We start from the raw sequence: 23,442 nt of genomic DNA on the forward strand, positions 1-23,442 counted from the left end.
TTATGTCTTTGCATTTTCCTTCTCCCTGATTGCTGTGCTCTCTCTCCTTTAGCCTGCATACAGAAATAATGCTTCTCAAAACATTTTTATGCATTCAGTATCCTGTGATCTTAGTCTCTCTAAATCAGAAGGATTAGCAGAAGAATTTTGTATAGCACAGATTGTTGCCTTTAATTATGTACAATGTGATAAATCTTGTGCTGTAAATATATTGATATTTCTGAATTTCTACAAAATCACTTATAAATTTAGCATGTTTTATAGCATCTGATTGCATACTCTGTCCTGAACATTAGGCATAACATATCTGGGATGAAAAAATCAAGATGACCATTAGATGGTCATTCAAATTTTTGCAAATATGTTATACTTACTAAAGATTACAGTGTTGAAAGATCACAAGAATCAGCCTTGGGAATGCATTCTTCTAATTTCCACTGTAGAGAATATTGTATGAATGGCACATATCCTTATGCTCATACAGGGCTCTGCTGCTGTCCCTGCCCCTATTCCTTCCAGCTTGGCTGCACGTGTTTAATTATTTACATGATGTGCAAAGTATGGAGGTGAATCCAAACTTCTCCATGTGCCTTACAAAAGCATTGGGTCTCCTTTCTGAACAACAATAAAAGTGAGCAAAGGATATAGCAGGCAGGGAACTAATGTAATAATGTCAACAGTGATACAGAGATGGGATTTGGGCCCCAGTTTTTTCTTCTCTTCTATTACAATGCCTATTTGTTTGTTTGTTTTTCATTAAGAATCAACAAGACATTTTCTGTTACTCAGTGCATTGCCACCAAATTACATGCAGATCAAAAGCTGGGGGCTATCCACCCCTGTCCTTTTACATTAATGGAAAATGGCCTCCTTAGAATTGACTGTGGCTTCTGTGACTTCAGCATAGTTTTCTTGGTGTCCAGCCCCAGGTAGCTAGCAAACTCAAGAATTAAGAACCATGTGAATTCCAGAAAAGAATTATAAGGCTAGCCAAGGAAAAATGTAATCTTGAAAAATGTAAAAATAAGTCCCTAGGCTAACTTAAAGCAAACCAATTAAGGCAGAGTCTCTTTGAAAATTTTCCATCCCATCCCCATTTCTAGGCTGAGCTGTCTCATCTTGTACCCACGGTATTCCTTCACCTGACAATAATATGGAAGTGGTTACTTTAGGACAGGTAACTCTCTTGGTTTCATTCTTGATGGGTTCTTAATAAGGCAGCCTTGACTGGCTCTTGGAGCATTGGTAGGAACCCATGAATTGATGGTTGTTTCTGCTGTTTTTCATCTCAGTTGCTGATTGTCCGTTTATCTTGTACTTTTTGGTGATTTTTGCTGTTTTTTTTTAAATGGTTTTAGCCACCAGGAGTCATTCTGGGCTGTATAAATTGAATGAAACAAATAAATATTTTGTTTCCTGAATTACTAAGAAATAATTCTATTTCTTCTGTTGTAGTTTTCAAGTGCAAGTGTTGCTCCTGCTATGCTACTTTCAGATTTACAACTTCTTCAGAAACAGATGTGTGAACTATGGAAACATGGTAAACTGCATAATTATGTCTAGTGACATAATTAATGGTAAACTGCAAAATTATGTCTAGTGACAATGACCCATTCTATTCTTTCCTGGTTGACCATGCTCGAATCATAAAGCAGCAGTAGGATATTTCAGTACTCTAATAAAAACATGTATATAGCTCCTTAGATGCAAATAAACTTCTGGATGAAATGCCTGAAGGTCTTCCATAGTAGATGCTTTTACTATTTGCTACCAAATTACATAAAGTATTATTGCTGACTTTGAATAATGAGCATTTTAGATAATGACTGAGCATGTCAAATGGCTAGTTGGCTGGACTCCCAATCAGGTATAGGGAATATTTCCTAAGTACTACATACATCTCTCAGGACAGCAGATGCCCAAGGCAGATGTGGTCAAAATAAAAGTGCATGTGGGCTAAACAAGAGAGAGAAAAATAGATGAAGATCGGGTACCATTTTATAGCTCTCTTTTTCTCTTCTACTATTATTCTCTTCTTCTGTCACTATATTTCGTCTATGTCTATTACAATGTAGACTTTTTCATTACATAGAGAAGAAAATCTAATGATGCAGGGAAGATCAGATAAAGGAATTGACATCCAAGTGGTTTGGATGCAAATGAACAGGCAAAGGAGTCTGGTCTGGATGAGAAGATGTCTGTGCTGCAATATGGGACCATTTCACATGTAGAAGTGGAGAGCAACAGAGAAGTTTGTCTTTCACTACAAGCTGCTTATCTGGTTCTTTTCATCCATTCATCATTCATTTTATATAATCATCTAATAAAGATTAGAATTTTGCCAAGACAATTCACTCTGCATAACAAACACTCTCTTCCAACAACCTAAGAGACGGCTTTATACGTGGACTTCACCAGATGGACAACACCGAAATCAGATTGATTACATCCTTTGCAGCCAAAGGTGGCGGACATCTGTACAGTCAGTAAAAACAAGGCCTGGAGCTGACTGTAGTTCAGATCACGAACTTCTTCTTGCACAATTTAGGATCAGACTAAAGAGATTAGGGAAGACCCACAGATCAGCTAGATATGAGCTCACTAATATTCCTAAGGAATATGCAGTGGAGGTGAAGAATTGATTAAAGGGACTGGACTTAGTAGATAGGGTCCCGGAAGAACTATGGACAGAAGTTGGCAGCATTGTTCAGGAGGCAGCAACAAAATACATCCCAAGGAAAGAGAAAACCAAGAAGGCAAAATGGCTGTCTGCTGAGACACTAGAAGTAGCCCAAGAAAGAAGGAAAGCAAAAGGCAACAGTGATAGGGGGAGATATGCCCAATTAAATGCAAAATTCCAGAGGTTAGCCAGAAGAGATAAGGAATTATTTTTAAACAAGCAATGCGCGGAAGTGGAAGAAGACAATAGAATAGGAAGGACAAGAGACCTCTTCCAGAAAATTAGAAACATTGGAGGTAAATTCCAGGCAAAAATGGGTATGATCAAAAACAAAGATGGCAAGGACCTAACAGAAGAAGAAGAGATCAAGAAAAGGTTGCAAGAATATACAGAAGACCTGTATAGGAAGGATAACAATATCGGGGATAGCTTTGACGGTGTGATCAGTGAGCTAGAGCCAGACATCCTGAAGAGTGAGGTTGAGTGGGCCTTAAGAAGCATTGCTAATAACAAGGCAGCAGGAGACGACGGCATCCCAGCTGAACTGTTCAAAATCTTGCAAGATGATGCTGTCAAGGTAATGCAAGTTATATGCCAGGAAATTTGGAAAACACAAGAATGGCCATCAGATTGGAAAAAATCAACTTATATCCCCATACCAAAAAAGGGGAACACTAAAGAATGTTCAAACTATCGAACAGTGGCACTCATTTCACATGCCAGTAAGGTAATGCTCAAGATCCTGCAAGGTAGACTTCAGCAGTTCATGGAGCGAGAATTGCCAGATGTACAAGCTGGGTTTAGAAAAGGCAGAGGAACTAGAGACCAAATTGCCAATATCCGCTGGATAATGGAAAAAGCCAGGGAGTTTCAGAAAAAACATCTATTTCTGTTTTATTGACTATTCTAAAGCCTTTGACTGTGTGGACCATAACAAATTGTGGCAAGTTCTTAGTGGTATGGGGATACCAAGTCATCTTGTCTGCCTCCTGAAGAATCTGTATAACGACCAAGTAGCAACAGTAAGAACAGACCACAGAACAACGGACTGGTTTAAGATTGGGAAAGGAGTACGGCAGGGCTGTATACTCTCACCCTACCTATTCAACTTGTATGCAGAACACATCATGCGACAAGCTGGTCTTGAGGAATCCAAGGCTGGAGTTAAAATCTCTGGAAGAAACATTAACAATCTCAGATATGCAGATGATACCACTTTGATGGCTGAAAGTGAAGAGGAACTGAGGAGCCTTATGATGAAGGTGAAAGAAGAAAGTGCAAAAGCTGGCTTGCAGCTAAACTTCAAAAAAACCAAGATTATGGCAACCAGCTTGATTGATAACTGGCAAATAGAGGGAGAAAATGTAGAAGCAGTGAAAGACTTTGTATTCCTAGGTGCAAAGATTACTGCAGATGCTGACTGCAGTCAGGAAATCAGAAGACGCTTAATCCTTGGGAGAAGAGCAATGACAAATCTCGATAAAATAGTTAAGAGCAGAGATATCACACTGACAACAAAGGTCCGCATAGTTAAAGCAATGGTGTTCCCCATAGTAACATATGGCTGCGAGAGCTGGACCATAAGGAAGGCTGAGAGAAGGAAGATCGATGCTTTTGAACTGTGGTGTTGGAGGAAAATTCTGAGAGTGCCTTGGACTGCAAGAAGATCCAACCAGTCCATCCTCCAGGAAATAAAGCCAGACTGCTCACTTGAGGGAATGATATTAAAGGCAAAACTGAAATACTTTGGCCACATAATGAGAAGACAGGACACCCTGGAGAAGATGCTGATGCTAGGGAGAGTGGAAGGCAAAAGGAAGAGGGGCCGACCAAGGGCAAGATGGATGAATGTTATTCTAAAGGTGACGGACTCATCCCTGGGGGAGCTGGGGGTGTTGACGACCGACAGGAAGCTCTGGTGTGGGCTGGTCCATGAAGTCACGAAGAGTCGGAAGCGACTAAACGAATAAACAACAACAATAAAGATTTTGTATCTATTGTTTCAAGAACAGCTAATTGCAGTATTTCCAGACTTAATGAATATTTTTGCTACCTTCTACACACAGTTCTAATTTGCAAGAACAGTATTCCTTGTTTTCTTGCCGTGATTGGTTATGTATTGTACATAATAATTTAAGTAATGCAACATTAAAGAGTTTGTTTGGAATGTAGCAAACCAACAATATCTGGTCAAAATGTGCACTTAGAAAGTACTCCATTCCAGATGGTGATACTATTTACATCATGTGCTCAGAATTCTGGCAAGAAATTCTGGACCCAGGAATCTCTTTTTATTAGAGTGATTTCTCTCCAAGAACTAGTAGATAATTTAGAACTAATACATGTGATCTCAAGCTGGCATGAAAGTATCTGCTTTTACGTTAAGCGTATTGGTGCAGGTGGTTGTCCCTAGTGTAAAACAGAAGGAAAACTAGAAAGACAACCAAAAGCAGATAAAATAAAAGTGACAAAGTTGCTATAAGACACAATCCCCCACTTTCTTTCTTTCCCCATTCACCTTGGTAAAATATTTTTTCTCCTGGAAGGGTGAGCATTTTCAGTGTTGTCAAGAGGACCTAGTGAGATCTCTATGGTGTCTGTGCATTTTCCTTCCGATCAGTTTTCTTTCCTGCTATTAGAATGGAGACACATGGAAATACTTCTCTTCTGCACTGAAGCTACCACCACCACATCAGAGTCCTAAGATTATTATTAGGCTACAAAATAATATGAGATTAGTACTTCTGGGTACCATTTACAGAATCCGTTGTTTCATCTGTTCAGCAATCAGAAAACAGGGATCTATAGCATTATAGTTTGATGCAAGGCAAATGCTTTTTTTAACCCACTTAGGCTGTATAAATTCAGATATGCTAAGCACTGCTGTTCATAAAGTGAATATTTTATGCTTACAGTTATTATGTGTACTTTTAAATATTGTTTTTAATCCTGACAACACCATTCACCTTCTCCCCAAACTGTTGCCAGGATGTTTTATTTCCTCTCATCTCAGTGGCTCTGTCCCTTGCTAGCAGCTAATAGAGATTAATCTGTTGGAGGTAGAGGATGTCTGTATGACTGCTGCTACGAAAAGGCAAACAGCTCATTTGAACCAGTCCCAGCTCTACAAGTCGGTGTCAGTGTAGTAATACTTGAAGCAGTAAATAATCTGATTCTCTATCTGAAGGTCAAAGAAGGCTGATCTAAAGCTATTGCTGTGTCTCCCAGCCCTGATTTATGTACATTGGCACAAATCCACTTTGCAAACTACAATAGATGATGTGGGTATTCTGAGATCCTTGGTGTGCACTGAACATTAAAAGTGGTTTGTTATTTTTGTTAAGTTTCCTAATGCATTCCTGAAAGTAATGCCATTCATAATATTTGGAAGCCTGTTTTTTACCAAGGTAATTAACTGTTCTACACCATTCCAATATGTAGAAGTGGGAGGGCTAGGTTGTAAAAATGTTTTATCCTTTGATTTCAATTGATTTTTATTAAATGATGTCTAGACTCTTGTTCAACTAGCCAAGAGTATTCACAGCTTTTCAAGTCCACAGTTTTCATTTTGGAAAGCCAATTAATGTGTACAATGCTTGCTGTTCACTTTATATTGACTTGTATTTTTTATAGTACATAAACATAGATGTCAGATTTTCTTTAGCTATTACTCAAAGTGTTAAAAATGCTGAAAAAGCAGCCCTTTGAACTATATTTCTCTGGCTTTCTAACCCTGCTTTATAAGATGTGAGTTTTCTCACAGCCTTATATGTCAGTATCTCAAGTATTTTCAATATAATTTAGGGGATGACTTAATTAACTGGCACAATACACTGTAATTATGTAATTATTCACACATTTCTATGTGAACTATATGAGATCAGGCTCCAGATTTTTTGTTTGTTATTTAGTTTGGTTTGGGGGGGGTTCCCCCTTTTTCTTGTTGTCAGTTTGGAAATACTAAGTCTAGATAAAATAAGAAAGCATCTATAATATAACAATCAGAGAAAATAATTTGTCTAGTTTTGTTTCTACTTGGAAACCACTTTTAGACTTTTTGCTTGTAACAGAAAATGAAGTTTTGATTTTGGGATTTGATGATTAGGTTGGTATAGATTATAGAAATACTGTTAATTGTAGTTAAAATCAGAGTAAGAGATTAAGGTATTTTTTATTTGTATCTGTGCTAGAGAAGGTCAGAAGTCACTCTTTTTGCTGTATCTCTTTCTATTTATTTCTGCACTTTTTAATTTCATTTTTCTTTAATCTTTCTTTAATCTTTTTCTATATTTTTGTATTTTATCGCTATTTGAAAAATTAATAAAATTTATTTATAATATATCTGTATAATATGTCAATCATGTAATCAATATTCATACTTCTTTCATTGCTAAAAGAAAGTAGCTTTTACTTGAATATTACAGACACTTTTATTACTTTTATTAACAGTGGCCATTGTTACTGGGTAATTATATTGCCATCATTTTATCAGTGATTAAAGCAAGTTGTCACATTTTAGAAACCAGCTGGTGAGGAGCTAGACTTAATAAGGTATAATATACAGGCAATTAAATGGATATAAGAAAATTTATATTAATTTTTAAAGTGGCCCAAGACTCTTTATTTGTTTTTACTGCATCACAAAACCACATAACCCTTCTGGAAATGTATTTTGTACCATAATTCTAAACGTTTCTTAAAATATACACTTCAAATTCAAATAGACATTAAATTAAGGATTAGAATAAATTCCTTTTATCTGTGATTTGACACATATTTGTAAAAGCAAAATCCAGGTAGAAATAAAGTGGTTGATGATTATATGCCATTGTTGACTCCTAGTGACCATATAAATAGATTTTCTCCATGAAGAAATAAAGTAGCACTGACATTAAAAATAAAATTGTAAGTATAGAGGAACAAATCATATTTCAATTATAAAATCCATGCTTTGCATATAGAAGTTTTTAGGATATAAATGCTGCTAAGAGAGAGTAGTTAACTGAGCTTGGATAAGTTCTATATTAGCTTGAAGATGTTATTATTGGGCCAGGGGGGCTAACGATATTTGAAGAAATGCATATATTTGATATATTTATATACCAGTTTAAATAACTACATAGCAGGTTTTTGTGTTGTTTATTATGGTGATTAATTTAAGTACTGTATAACATTTTCTAGAGTGTGTCTCCTAAAAAGCACATCCCATTGAATTCAATGAGATTTACTCCCATTTAACAGAGTATGGAACTGCAGCCTTATTTTGACTTGGTGTAAGTAGCTATTCCAATGAGTTTCTTTTTCTTAAACAGGTGTTAAAATTATTTCTACCTCCTCAAGGAATTTACAATTAATGCATGGGTGAAGGGGAGAGAACATTAGAAGAACATAGAACCAGGCCATGATGTCTTAGGTGCTTTTGGAGAATCTGCTTTGGGTCACAAACCTAAAAGCAGATTCATGGAACATTTATATCTAAGAACTTCCAGATTTATTAAATTATGACTGAATTGTCAGCTAAAAGCTTTTTAAATAAGAAGTTAACTAATACTCTTAAGCAACTTAAGCAAACAGAATTATTCTGGTTTCAGGAGAGTTTTCTGGGCCATTTATCTTCTGTCTGCCAATATTTTCATCTTGAAAGAAGAGCTCAATGTTGAAAAGTCCTTTTCAGGCTCAGATCCATCAAGTGTTCTTGCTCTTTCAAACATATGTCCCTAAAATGATCAAATGGATACAGCATTTAATCATCAAGATTGACAAGGCACAGTTGCCCAATAAAGCTTGGAAGAGAAAGATGAATTAAAAGCTAATAAACAGCCTTGGGTTTTCTTTTCTTTTCTTTTGATTTACTAAAATAAAGTACTAAATATATTTAACTTTTAGCACTGTGTACAGTCAGTCTGATGTCACTTCCCACCAGAAATCTGTTGAAGATTTTTTTCCCCCACTCTCTTTTACATTCTTTCATTATAGGGTCTTCTGAGTTTCAGAATCCCATTTGCTGGATGGCATAGGCTCTTCTAAAATAAGGAATTTGGCCACGCAATGGGAGTTTGCTATCAGAACCTTTGTTTCTTTTAATAGTAATTTTATTAAAAATTACAATTAAAAAGATAAAAACTAATTCAAACTAAAAGAAAAAAAAGAAAAAAATAGAAAGTGAAGAAAAGAAAAAGAAATATAGAAAAACAGAAGAAATAAGAATATAGTAAAGATACAGTCTCCGATAAAGATTCCTGCTTTTAGCAAGAATTATAAATAAGGACATTTCCCCACAGTCCTTGGCCTTGTTTGTTTTATAGTATGCTGCAGTACTGCCTCCTAAGAGTCCTCAGTGCTGCTTTCTGTGGCTTGGGTGGATGATAAAAAGGGAGGCTTGAAATATCCTTCAGTGGCCAATGAGGGAATGGAAAAACTGGGGTACTCCTCATTTTCCTCCTATAGATAAAGAAAAGCAAATGGATGAATTGGTAAATATGCAGTGGGTGGTAAAGCTGCCCCTCTGATTACTTCTAAAGAACCAGAGTTTGTGTCAAGATACCTTGCAATCTAGTGGGAGAATGGAAATATCAGGAGATAAGAGACAGGATGAAGAGGGAGTTCCCATAAATGGAAAACCACTCTACCTGGTAGTCCAGAAAAAATGCTAAATATATCATAGAATTATGGGGCTGGAAGGTACTTTGGAGATCTTTCAATTCAAATGCCTGTCCAGAGCAAGAATCCTCAGACCATCCCAAGCAAATGGTTGTCCAACTTTTGTTTGGAAACCACCAGTGAAAACTTCCACTGCTTAATAATTCTCTGACATCTGTCTTTACAAGATTTCCTTTTGTCTAAAGCAGCTGTTACAGAAATGGAAAGTGCTATATATTTCTGTATAGTGTCTAAAATATGGCATTGTCTATCTTCTTATTTGTATTCACAATAATTCCACTGTATTCACTATTGTTTGATGATAAAAAAATAGCAAAATATATTGGATAAATGTGCATGTGAAGCAAAATAAATAAATAAGTCAGCTGCTTTACCAGTTTTTTACGCATCTGGGAATTTGTTTACCATTTAGGAATGGTTTTCCTGAATTCATCTAGGAGGGGGTTTGATGCACGGGGATCTTTGATTTGTAAGTAGCTCTATTGCTCAGAGATAACAAAATGTCAGTAACCTTGCTATTATATAGAAATTGTAGGACAATGTATTACCTGCCATAGAATGTGTTGGCAGCTTGCTAGGAAAGCCTTTAGCCCAGGAGAGATCAGAAAAGTCACACACCAGGCATTTCTATAAAAATATTTTTTTATTTACAGAAAGCAAAACAGCTTCTGCATTCTTGCAGGCTCTGCGTGAGAGCTGCTACATGCCTACACAGAAGGGAAACAGAAACTAAAACAAGTCCAGGCAAGTTCCTCTTTCCCCAGGTGCAAAAATCAACATCTGAAAAGGGGACAGTTGAATTCAACCTCTGCACCTGGCCAAGATGGTTAGTTACCATAGTAACCTTAATCTGTAGTAGAAAACTTTAACAGAATGTTGCTTTTACTTTCCAGTTTTGAAAGTTAGAACACGTCTCAATGAAATGAAATACTTATCATGTTCCTTCTGGTGGTGTCCAGGATTTGTTGTTGTTGTTTATTCGTTTAGTCGCTTCCGACTCTTCGTGACTTCATGGACCAGCCCACGCCAGAGCTTCCTGTCGGTCATCAACACCCCCAGCTCCCCCAGGGACGAGTCCGTCACCTCTAGAATATCATCCATCCATCTTGCCCTTGGTCGGCCCCTCTTCCTTTTGCCCTCCACTCTCCCTAGCATCAGCATCTTCTCCAGGGTGTCCTGTCTTCTCATTATGTGGCCAAAGTATTTCAGTTTTGCCTTTAATATCATTCCCTCAAGTGAGCAGTCTGGCTTTATTTCCTGGAGGATGGCCTGGTTTGATCTTCTTGCAGTCCAAGGCACTCTCAGAATTTTCCTCCAACACCACAGTTCAAAAGCATCGATCTTCCTTCGCTCAGCCTTCCTTATGGTCCAGCTCTCGCAGCTGTATGCTACTACGGGGAACACCATTGCTTTAACTATGTGGACCTTTGTTGTCAGTGTGATGTCTCTGCTCTTGACTATTTTATTGAGATTTGTCATTGCTCTTCTTCCAAGGATTAAGCGTCTTCTGATTTCCTGACTGCAGTCAGCATCTGCAGTAATCTTTGCACCTAGGAATACAAAGTCTTTCACTGCTTCTACATTTTCTCCCTCTATTTGCCAGTTATCAATCAAGCTGGTTGCCATAATCTTGGTTTTTTTGAGGTTTAGCTGCAAGCCAGCTTTTGCACTTTCTTCTTTCACCTTCATCATAAGGCTCCTCAGTTCCTCTTCACTTTCAGCCATCAAAGTGGTATCATCTGCATATCTGAGATTGTTAATGTTTCTTCCAGAGATTTTAACTCCAGCCTTGGATTCCTCAAGGCCAGCTTGTCGCATGATGTGTTCTGCATACAAGTTGAATAGGTAGGGTGAGAGTATACAGCCCTGCCGTACTCCTTTCCCAATCTTAAACCAGTCCGTTGTTCCGTGGTCTGTTCTTACTGTTGCTACTTGGTCGTTATACAGATTCTTCAGGAGGCATACAAGATGACTTGGTATCCCCATACCACTAAGAACTTGCCACAATTTGTTATGGTCCACACAGTCAAAGGCTTTAGAATAGTCAATAAAACAGAAATAGATGTTTTTCTGAAACTCCCTGGCTTTTTCCATTATCCAGCGGATATTGGCAATTTGGTCTCTAGTTCCTCTGCCTTTTCTAAACCCAGCTTGTACATCTGGCAATTCTCGCTCCATGAATTGCTGAAGTCTACCTTGCAGGATCTTGAGCATTACCTTACTGGCATGTGAAATGAGTGCCACTGTTCGATAGTTTGAACATTCTTTAGTGTTTCCCTTTTTTGGTATGGGGATATAAGTTGATTTTTTCCAGTCTGATGGCCATTCTTGTGTTTTCCAAATTTGCTGGCATATAGCATGCATTACCTTGACAGCATCATCTTGCAAGATTTTGAACAGTTCAGCTGGGATGCCGTCGTCTCCTGTTGCCTTGTTATTAGCAATGCTTCTTAAGGCCCACTCAACCTCACTCTTCAGGATGTCTGGCTCTAGCTCACCGACCACACCGTCAAAGCTATCCCCGATATTGTTATCCTTCCTATACAGGTCTTCTGTATATTCTTGCCACCTTTTCTTGATCTCTTCTTCTTCTGTTAGGTCCTTGCCATCTTTGTTTTTGATCATACCCATTTTTGCCTGGAATTTACCTCCAATGTTTCTAATTTTCTGGAAGACGTCTCTTGTCCTTCCTATTCTATTGTCTTCTTCCACTTCCGCGCATTGCTTGTTTAAAAATAATTCCTTATCTCTTCTGGCTAACCTCTGGAATTTTGCATTTAATTGGGCATATCTCCCCCTATCACTGTTGCCTTTTGCTTTCCTTCTTTCTTGGGCTACTTCTAGTGTCTCAGCAGACAGCCATTTTGCCTTCTTGGTTTTCTCTTTCTTTGGGATGTATTTTGTTGCCGCCTCCTGAACAATGCTGCCAACTTCTGTCCAGAGTTCTTCCGGGACCCTATCTACTAAGTCCAGTCCCTTAAATCGATTCTTCACCTCCACTGCATATTCCTTAGGAATATTAGTGAGCTCATATCTAGCTGATCTGTGGGTCTTCCGTAATCTCTTTAGTCTGATCCTAAATTGTGCAAGAAGAAGTTCGTGATCTGAACTACAGTCAGCTCCAGGCCTTGTTTTTACCGACTGTACAGATGTCCGCCACCTTTGGCTGCAAAGGATGTAATCAATCTGATTTCGGTGTTGTCCATCTGGTGAAGTCCATGTATAAAGCCGTCTCTTAGGTTGTTGGAAGAGAGTGTTTGTTATGCAGAGTGAATTGTCTTGGCAAAATTCTATCAGCCTGTGTCCTGCTTCATTTTGTTCTCCCAGGCCATACTTACCTGTAATTCGAGGTGTCATTTGACTGCCCACCTTAGCATTCCAGTCTCCTGTGATGAAAATAACATCTCTTTTAGGCGTGTTGTCCAGTAGTTGCTGCAGATCCTCATAGAACTGCTCTACTTCAGCTTCTTCAGCATTTGTGGTTGGGGCGTATATTTGGATCACTGTGATGTTAGATGGCTTGCCCTGAATTCGAATTGATATCATTCTGTCGTTTTTGGGGTTGTATCCAAGCACTGCTTTAGCCACTTTACTATTAATTATGAAGGCTACTCCATTTCTTCTGTGGTCCTCTTGTCCGCAGTAGTAGATCTGGTGGTCATTTGATGTGAAGTGGCCCATTCCAGTCCATTTCAGTTCACTGACGCCCAGAATGTCTATCTTTAATCTTGACATCTCACCAATAACCACATCCAATTTGCCCTGGCTCATAGATCTTACATTCCAGGTTCCAATGGTGTGTTGATCCTTAGAACATCGGATTCGCCGTTCACCACCAGCACCGTCGGCCGCTAGCCGTCCTTTCGGCTTTGAGCTAGCTGCGTCATCACGTCTGGGGCTAGTTGAGCTCATCCTCTGTTCCTCCCCAGTAGCATTTTGACCATCCTCCGACCTGGGGGTCTCATCTTCCGATGGTATACTGACATATCTCTGGTTGTACTGATCCATTTAGTTTTCACGGCAAGAATACTGAGGTGGGTTGCCATTACCTTCCCCAGGGATCGCATTTAGTCTGACCTCTCTGTCATGACCTTCCCGTCTTGGGTGGCCCTTCACGGTTTAGCTCATGGCATCATTGAGGTGCTCAAGCTCCAGCACCACGACAAGGTAACGATCCTTTGCTGAAGGTCCAGGATTTACCTTTTGAAAAAGTGGAAGTGAAACATTATGCTTGCATCAGATAGCATTGGACAGCTAGAGAACTGGGCAATTGCATTGGCAGAGAAACTCATTTAGAAGTGAAATGATCAAAGGGATTATATGCCGTCCTTTTATTTCATATGTATATAAGGAATTCAGACTGAATCCACTTCCAGCTTTACTAATACTGTGGAAAGATATTTTCTAATTTAAAATAAAGTTCCTTTAAACACACTGAACATTAAAAAGCTGCCTTCTTGCACAAACTTGCTTCATGATAGCAAAGAGATATGACGACAGTGAGAGGGAGCAGAGATGATTAGTTAGCCTATAACAAAATAACTGATGCTCTGATAACACTGATAACACAGTAAATGACTCATAACACAGCATGTGATATTTATTTATTTATTTATTTATTTATTTATTTATTTTCTATCCCACTTTTATTATTTTTATAAATAACTCAAGGCAGCAAACATACCTAATACTCCTTCCTCCTCCTCCTCCTATTTTCCCACATTTGTTTGCAAATGTATGGAGGAATATGTCCTTATAATTGATAGTGATGTGAGTACCACTCCTAGTTAAGACACTAGGGAAAATGCTCCAAATGTTAAGATGTGGTACTGACAAGCAACTAACAACCAGCCTTTATTACTTTTACGTGACTCTCAATTTCTCAGAATTCTATATTATGATGGTTGCAACTTAGTTGCAGAATTTTATTGTAATGCATTGTAAATCAAGAGAGTTCAGAGTCCCCTTTTTACTAATCCCTAGGTTCTGGCAAACTGCATAGGTCTCATGTTCTCTCCCTCTCCCTCTCTCCTCTGTTTTTTTTTTTTTTTATTATTATTCTGCCTTTTTTCCCATCAGCCATTCTTTAATATCACTAAGCCTATTAATAGAGGCTGCATTTCTGTGTGTGCTGCTCCAAGGAGTTCCATATGGAAAATTTTGTCTTGTTGTGCTGCACTTGCAGTCAAGTGAATGGTATATTTCTATTGACATTTTTGTTGTAATGAGTATGCACTGCTAAGAAACAAGATCTTGTCACTTTTTGGCTATATAACTCCAGGTAGATGGATCATTTGCTGAGGAAGGGCAAAAAGTTGTTCCCCAGGAGTGCTTACTCAGAAAATCAAAGAGAACAATTCACTTGTCCCTCAAGGGTTTTAACTGACCATTTATTTGCTATCTGAGCTGATAGGTTGGATTGAGATGTGTTCACGGCTCAGAAGTAATAAGATAATTCCACTGTCAGCACAGACCACAATTCAGCATGCCCTGACAAACAGCTCCAAAGAAAATAAACAGCAAGAAAAGAGAAGTAGCATCACCAAAGAAGATGCATGTTTATAGTGTGCAGAGAATGTGAATTCCAATCCATATGTATAGATTCAAGACTTAGCAATGATAATTATAACTTAAAAAGAAACGGCAGACACCATGGTGGGGAAGAGTGATAAAACTATATATATCTGCTCAGTTTGCTGCATGTCTTAGTCATTTCAATGACCCCAACTTCCTTTAATGTATTTTTAGCTTTAAACAGTCTTCAAATAGAAGACACCTTCAAAGGCATGGCTGTCCCCTATGAAATGGAATGTATGGTCATCTCACAACAATATGCTTAAGCAAATGAAGTACTTCAAATTTTAGTCAGTGGGGAAAAATATTAGTGGGTATTGATGGACTTTGTAGTAAAACCCCCTTTGGGCTTATTTTCCAGTTAAAAACACAAGAATAAGTAAAATGTGATATATTTAAGAGCAAGCATTGCTGTGCCCTTATACCATGTGATGAAAAATCATATACTTTTTTTGTTTGTAACACCTGTCAGGTGAATGAAGTGATGAAGTGTAGAAGGTTGCACTTCAGACTGCAGGTGGGGACACTTAAGTGGGAATTATAGAATAAATGAATAAGCAAAGAAATAATCTCTGTATATTATGCTCCAAATCTCAGGATGAAGGCCATTATCTTTATTTTTCCAGAGTTTGTAGAAATCTTCCCCCTCCATGCAAGCACCTAATTATACTATTTTCCAGTATGGAGATATTAATTCTAGATATTTTATTATTGATGGATGGATTGAAGTTTTTATCCCACTTTTCCCTGCAACAAACAAGTTGCTTAAAGTATCTTTAAATATTTTCAAAAGCTTAGAAACAACAAATTTAAAATACATGTTCATGCCACTTTTGTTATTTGCTCCCCTTGATCTCCTTGAGGACACTTCTGACTGAAAGTCTGAGATGCTTTGAGAAAACATGGAGGAAAATAAAAGAAGCTATAAAAATATGTGTGAAATTCTTCTAAATGTATCTTCTTTGTTAAGAGCATGCAACATTTCATGAAAAAAGCAATCTGCATGGGTGATTCCATGTGGACAGCTCTTAATGTTATTAATTGAAAGATATTCTTGGCTTTTCTGTCTATCTTTAACTTAATTGTTGTAGAGAAAAAGAAGTTCTAGTGACAAAACGTGAGTGGGTTATAACAGATAACAATAGTATCTAAACAATGAATCTCCTGTTACCTTCTGGAATAGCAATCTAACCATGCGACTGATTTTTTCTATGGAAGGACAAACATTAACTGTACTTTATGCTGGCTAGCATTCATCCAGCAATGAATTACCCAAATTCATGCCAAAAAGTATTCATAGTACAATTCTTTTTTATCTCAAATTTAAACCCCTCCATAAAATCCGTAAATGGAAAAGGATGATTTCATAAAAAATCCAAGTCTGGAAGCATCGTATATCTATTTGGAAAGAAGCTGTAACTAAATCAGAATATTTTTTCTACAGTGACAGTTACTAATTTCAATCCAATGTCCAAAGCATGAAATAGTACTAGATCTCCTCCCAGAAAGAAATGTATTTACTGATAGTGTGATGGCCAGCACCTCTCATCCTTTGCTGATCACTGGAGAAGACACATGACTAATCCTATCAATGAGTAAATATGTTATTTCCATAAAAGTAATTAAATACTTGCTTTCTTCTTTTTCTTAACATAAAAAGGCAAGATTATTTGGAAATTTATTTCACCAACCTATTTAATTGCCTCCTTGGGGAGCACTGATTAGCCTTTCCTGACAATTTAAATAGTAGGGGGGGGGGGGGAAATGTGTCAGGCACAGTTGTGACAGAGCTTAACTGAGGGGTGTTATTTGGGGCTCACAGGGATACTTTCACAGAGATGTATTTTCCCTTGAGTTCTTTTGATTATTCTGTTAAAATGTGGTGCAGAATTTCAAAGCCTGGAAAGTAAAATCTGGAAGGAATTAAATCAAAGTTGGCTACTATAGGAGACTATCAGCTACAAAATGCTTTCAAATCACAGGCTGCTTACTCAAGCAAATCCATGGTAATGGCTGCTTTGCTTCAAATGCATAAATACATCAGTTAATAAATTAATAACAATGTACATGCTACCAAATAGCTTTTGTTTCTTAAGAGAAATTTGCCTGCTCTGAAAAATTTCTCACAAATATACCTGAGTGTTTCTGCACATGACAGCTGGATTTTTAATGGAATAATTTCTGCAATTTCCCTAAGAGTTGAATTAGGATCTTCAGACAAAACATTTTTGTGTTCATTCTTCTGGAATATTACAATGCTGATAGGCATAAATAGCTTGATATCCTCCAAATATTTAGAACCAATTCCAATTAATCCCTGCCAACATGGAAAATTATAAATTTGTGATAATCCAGAACATATGCATGGCTCTCAATAGAATTTGGGAGACATGGTGTGCTTCCAGATAAATCTTTTATTGTATAGTCATCTTATATAATTCATTTATCATATATAAGATAAATTCCCTATCTTCAAAAAAGGAAGAAAATGAGAATTGAGGAAACTATACATCAATTCCAACACTGAAACAAGTGAAGATTCTTTTTATTTATTTACTTATTCAGATTTAGGCACCATCCAACTCCAAACCAATTCTGGGCAGCTCAGTATAAAACAAAAAAAAAGATAAAAGCACAATACAAAATAAATAAGCAAGATAGGAACTAGCTACTCAACACAAAAATATAGAAAACACATTCAGCAAGGGGTGCCATCTACTCTAACCCAGGGCCTGAGAGCACTTCAAGGTATTCAAGGTACTCAACCATGAGTACTAACACTACATTTATTGTAAGGTTACACTAACAGAATCTTGCAAGTCTGAAAGCACCCCTCCCTTCCCTTATTTTTACTCTCCTGAAAACTAGGGAGGGTCCCTTTTAATATACTTTCTCCACCTCACCCCTCAGATTTAGTTTATCAGACTGTTGTCTAGGCTTCAGCTCTTCTTCCTGTCTCCCAAAGTCATTCCCACTTTGGGGATGGGGATTCCCATTACTATTAACAATAGAGACATTTTAAGTCACTGGATTTATCAAGAAAATGTTATATCAGGTTAATTGTACCCCTTTTTTAAAATAGGCATCTTTCTTAGTAAATCTTAGTATCAATGCTTTGTTGGGGTCAAGATATATCATGTCCACAACATATAAATCTTAGGTATAATGTGGACATAATATATCTTGACTCCAACAAAGCATTAACAAAGTACCCCATTATATACTTGTTAGTGAGTTAAGTACAGGATAGTCATTGAGTTCAATCTCCTAGTTAGGATAGGAATCCAAATTAAAGAATTCCTGACTGTTGGCTGATTATTCTTTATTGGATGCTGTCTATTTCATTAATAAATACCTCTTAGGAAGGTATTTTTGCCCTGACCATTCAATTTGACTCATGCTTTTCTGTAGCTTTATTATATTATTCAATTTCATCCATTCTGGAACAATACAGAACATAGCTTGATCTTATTGCTGCACCTGTTAACAAGTTGCTCAGTGAACCAACTTTGAGATTGTGGAAGCAGCAGGTATTTATTGCAGCCTCTATTATTCTGTAAGGGTCCAAAGTCAAGCCTGCAAAGGAAGCAGAATCCTTGCATAGGAGATAAGATGTTAGGATGGGTGCCCATTTGTGAGATTTCTTTGTGCCATATAGTGTTTATGGTGTCAAAAGACTTTATTGTTTTTGCAAACTTTTGATAAACATAGATTTATTTATTTATTTATTTATTTATTTGATTTCTATAGCCACCCATCTCAGCAAGTGACTCTGGGCGGCTTACAGCAATAAAACTATAAAACAACTAAAACAATTACAGTTAAAACAGTTAAAACATAAAATAAATACAAAATAAATATACATGGCTGCCAAACGAGCAATGCATGAATGTTAATACAGCCAAGAGACGGGACCATCCACACGCTCGAGGCCCCAGGCCTGGGCACAAAGCCAGGTCTTCATGGCCTTACGAAAGGCCAACAAGGGTCAGGGACATCCTAATTTCTGGAGGTAGGATGTTCCAGATGGCAGGCACTAAGGAAGAGAAGGCACGCCTTCTAGTTCCCACCAACCAACACTCCCTGGCTGACGGGACCCAACCTACTAGATCGAATTGGACAGGCAGAAACAACTGGGAGAAGGCGGTCCCTTAGGTAACCCAGCCCCAAGCCATGAAGGGCTTTAAAGGTGACAACCAGCACCTTGAATTGCACCCAGAAGTACACCGGCAACCAATGCAGCTCCTGTAGCAGTGCTGTTACATGTGTCGAGTACCCAACACCATTTACTATCCATGCAGCTGCATTCTGCACCAGTTGAAGCTTCCGAATGCTCTTCAAGGGCAGCCCCGTGTAGAGCGCATTACAGTAGTCCTGACGGGAGGTCACGAGGGCATGAGTGACTGAGCAAACCCCATCCAAGACCAAAGGTGGAAAAACCTTAGCATCAGGAGGCCCACAAACCCAAAGCCACTCAGTCTTGCTTGGGTTGAGTCAAAGCCCATTGAACCCCATCCAGGCCCTTACAGCCTCCAGGCACTGGGTCAAGACATCCACGGCATCACTCAGGCGGTCTGGAGTAGAGATATAAAGCTGAGTATCATCATATTGATGGTATCTTACCCCAAACCATCGGATCACCTCCCCCAACAGTCTCATGTAGATGTTAAATAGGAGAGGGGAGAGAACTGAGTCCTGAGGCACCCCACAGAGTAGGGGACGTGGGCTGGACCTTTCCCTCCCATCAACACTGACTGGAACTGACCCCGGAGGAAGGAGGAGAACCAGCACAACACTGTGCCGCCCACCCCCAACTCCCAAAGCCGGTCCAGAAGGATACTATGATTGTTGATATCAAAGGCCGCTGAGAGGTCAAGAAGAGCAAGGATGGTCGCACTGCCCCCATCCCGCTCCCACCAGAGGTCATCTAAGAGCATGATCAATGCCATCTCAGTCCCATAACCCAGCCTGAATCCTGACTGAAAAGGGTCCAGATAATCCACTTCATCCAGGGTCTTCTGCAATTGCCACACGACCACTCTCTCCACAACCTTCCCCAAAAAGGGGAGGTTGGAGACTGGATGAAAACTGTCCAGGCTGATTGGGTCGAGCTATGGCCCCTTGAAGAGAGGACACACCACCGCCTCCTTAAAAGCTGGTGGGAGCACCCCCTCTCTCAAAGGAGAATTAACCACCGCCCAGACCGTGCCTCCTCCCAGGCAGCCTTGACTAACCAGGAAGGGCACAGATCTAATACAGAAGTAGCTGAACTAGTAGCTGCGAGGGCCCTGTCCACTTCCTCAGGTGCAACCAGATCAAACTCCCCCCAGATAACCATGCCAGACTTTGCCCCTGTATCCTCCATGGCTCTGCCTTAAAGCTGGAGTCCAACGTAGAGCGAATGCGAGTGACTTTATCTGCTAGATGCACAGCATATTTCTCACAGCAACCCTGCAGGTGAAGCTTGGTATTGCTTCCTCCAAGGAGGGACCGAGTCACCCAAAATAGGGCCACCAGACGGCTATCAGCAGATGCAATAGGTAAAGGTGAAGGTTTCCCTTGACATTAAGTCCAGTCGTGTCCGACTCTAGGGGGCGGTGCTCATCTCCGTTTCAAAGCTGAAGAGCCGGTGTTTGTCCGTAGACACTTCTGTGGTCATGTGGCCAGCATGACAGTCACAGAACGCTGTTACCTGCCCGCCAAAGCGGTACCTATTAATCTACTCACATTGGCATGTTTTCGAACTGCTAGGTTGGCAGGAGCTGGGACTAGCAATGGGAGCTCACCCCGTCATGCGGATTCGAACCGCCAACCTTCCGATCGGCAAGCTCAGCAGCTCAGCGGTTTAACCTGCAGCGCCACCGCATTCCACAGATGCAATAAGGGTAGAGAAATAATCAGATACAAGAGATCTGGAAAAATATGGATTTTTTAAGGTAACATTCTTGCTATAGGCCAGATCATTGCTTCCCCATGCTTACAACAGCTAGGTTACACATTTTTAAAAGAGTATGAGATTGTTCCAAATCAATTCCCTTTAGGCTTCTATGTTTCTACTCAAAGGATATTCTATATTCTATAGAAGTTCAAACTTCTATAGATTAAGGAGGTTTTTATTGTTGTGTCAGCTAAGAAATAATTTAAAACCATGTGTAGTAGAGAATATTAGATCATTTTAACTGTTTGGGTTATATCAAAGGACAAATGTTACTAGCATCTTTTGGCTCTTCCATTCCCATGCTTGCATGATGGTAAGATGAGAGAGAGAGAGAGAGAGAGAGAGATCCAACAGGATATACTCAAGCCTCAATGGAAATACAAGTCCTATTATGAAAGTTCTAGCCTCCTACAACCCTCCATCGGCAGCCATTCCACGTTACACTGGGAAGTGGATAGAGTTCCTCTCTTCCCAAATTACTTCCTGCAGTTATCATTTGCTTAGACTAAAATGGAAGAATTATTCCCTGAATTAGATCCAATTAGACCTCTTCCTTTCTATTCCTTCTCCATTTTGAATAATGCATTTTACTTCTTACTTCTAACTGTCAGTGAGTGAGACTTAACACAAACAAAAGATACTGGATATAAGACAGCAGAAAGATATGTGATATATAAATGAAATAAATAACATGAATAAGTATCATAGTTTTAAGTGATTTATGCAAAACACTGCATCACACCATGAAATTACAGTGTATATTTGAGCTGGGTGCCATTTGCTTATTAGTCATGCATCATTTTTACAGTGAAATTCAGTCGGGAGAAAACATTAAAAATGCAATGCATGTGCATTTTTGAAAAACAAACAACACAAACCTAGACTATCTAGAAATTTATTCATTCACTTAACATTTATGTTATTCATCATCTTGGATTAGTAGAAAAATCCCATCCAGATTGCTCAGAGAAATATATATGGGAACAGAGGCAATACAGACACAAATAAACACACAAAATATGGGATTATAGCAGATAATATAGTAAAGATCATCACATTGGTTTTTTTAAATTATTATTATTAGTCTAATGCTGTCACTGTCCAGAAAAAGTCTGGCTGTGTTTTAAAACAAAATGGCTAAGAGAGTTTTCCATAGAGGAAATACTTATGTTATTTGTAACTCCAGTTTTCTTTCCTAGACAGTTGCCCTACATCAGCCTTTCTCAACTTTTTGACCCTGGAGGAACCCTTGAAATATTTTTCAGGCCTCGGGAAACCCCTGCACATTCAGGTTGAAATATAAGCCACAAGGTACAAAATTATTATATTTGTTTCTTGTGTAGGCCTGTATACTGTATATGCATTAACAGTATTCTTAAACTAAAAATCAAGAATGAAACTTACCTCTTTAATGTGAAGTTGCCTGAATTTGAAATAATTTTTAAAATAAATCATGATCTCCAAGGAAACTCCTTGTTACCTTTCACGGAACCATAGGGTTCCACAGAATCCTGGTTGAGAAGCACTGCCCTAGATCAGCATCCTGAATTAAGTAAACTCTTCATTTATTTAATCATTGTGTTTTAACTACTTATGCCCAATTATTGTCAACATGAGATTCACATCTATATCCTAAATATTTATAGAAAAATCAAGCAGCAAACCTATATTCACTTACTTAGTATGTTGCATTGCATTCAGTAAGTCTTGCTAATGAGTTGAAATACATAGGAGTATAATGTTAGGGTCTTTGATTTTATTGAAATTTACTCTGAATGAGGAAAGCACTGCAATTTTACTCATTTGGACAACAACCAAAAGAGAGAGAGAGAGGGTGCTACAAAATTAAACATGTATCTCTAAAACCATAGGAATCAAAAATATAACTTTGCTTTCTATCTTTCACCTCACTTCTAAGTTCAGTCCAGAGCCTAGTTCATCATGGTACTCTATAAAGGTAAAATAGTTGAAAAGACTCAATAGGAATTCAGTATGATATTTAAATTTTTAATTTGTATTTTTTATTTTGCAAAGTGAGGGGAAAAAAAGAAAAACACCAGACGCAGAATTAAAAAGAAAAATAAGCAACAAATCTGAAGAATACGCTTTTCCAATTAATTAATTGAGAATATGCAATCTTGTAGAGAAATATAAACGAACATCCATTTTCATTATTTCTCTCCAAACCAATATTTGTACAGATGAAAATTTATACAATCTACAGGTAATCCATCAGGGAAAAAAAAATTAATTTCATTCATAAATGGTGACAATGTTTAGTTGAATGTGTTTTTCACTGCAGAATTTGCAAACCTCTTCCTTGTTTTTTAAGCCATAGCAGTTACACATACTTTAAATACCACTGAACCAGTGAAAGATGTATTTTAGCTTTCCAATGTTTTATACTCCTACCAACAGTTCAGAATAGTAGTTTATGTAATATGATCTCAGTAGGGGGTAGTACCATCTATATATTGTTTTTATACTCAATCTTTTGCTTTCACAGATGAAAAAAAGAATTCTATGCCCTGAAGAATTCAAATATTCATCAAGTTCATTGCCCAAATCATTCTGAATTGTTTAGGCTTTG

At 38.2% G+C, this 23,442-nt stretch overlaps 1 long non-coding RNA gene across 1 annotated transcript in view; it reads right to left on the reverse strand.

Annotated features, from left to right (window-relative positions):
- Positions 1-1,728: 1,728 nt before the first annotated feature.
- Positions 1,729-23,442, reverse strand: part of LOC134499053 (uncharacterized) — a 347,511-nt gene continuing 325,797 nt past the window's right edge. The window contains exon 5 of the long non-coding RNA XR_010068092.1: positions 1,729-1,739. This is a non-coding gene — a long non-coding RNA (uncharacterized LOC134499053). The remainder of the gene's footprint in view (positions 1,740-23,442) is intronic.

This window comes from Candoia aspera, chromosome 5, assembly GCF_035149785.1.
Source record: "Candoia aspera isolate rCanAsp1 chromosome 5, rCanAsp1.hap2, whole genome shotgun sequence".
NCBI classification, from domain to species: domain Eukaryota; kingdom Metazoa; phylum Chordata; class Lepidosauria; order Squamata; family Boidae; genus Candoia; species Candoia aspera.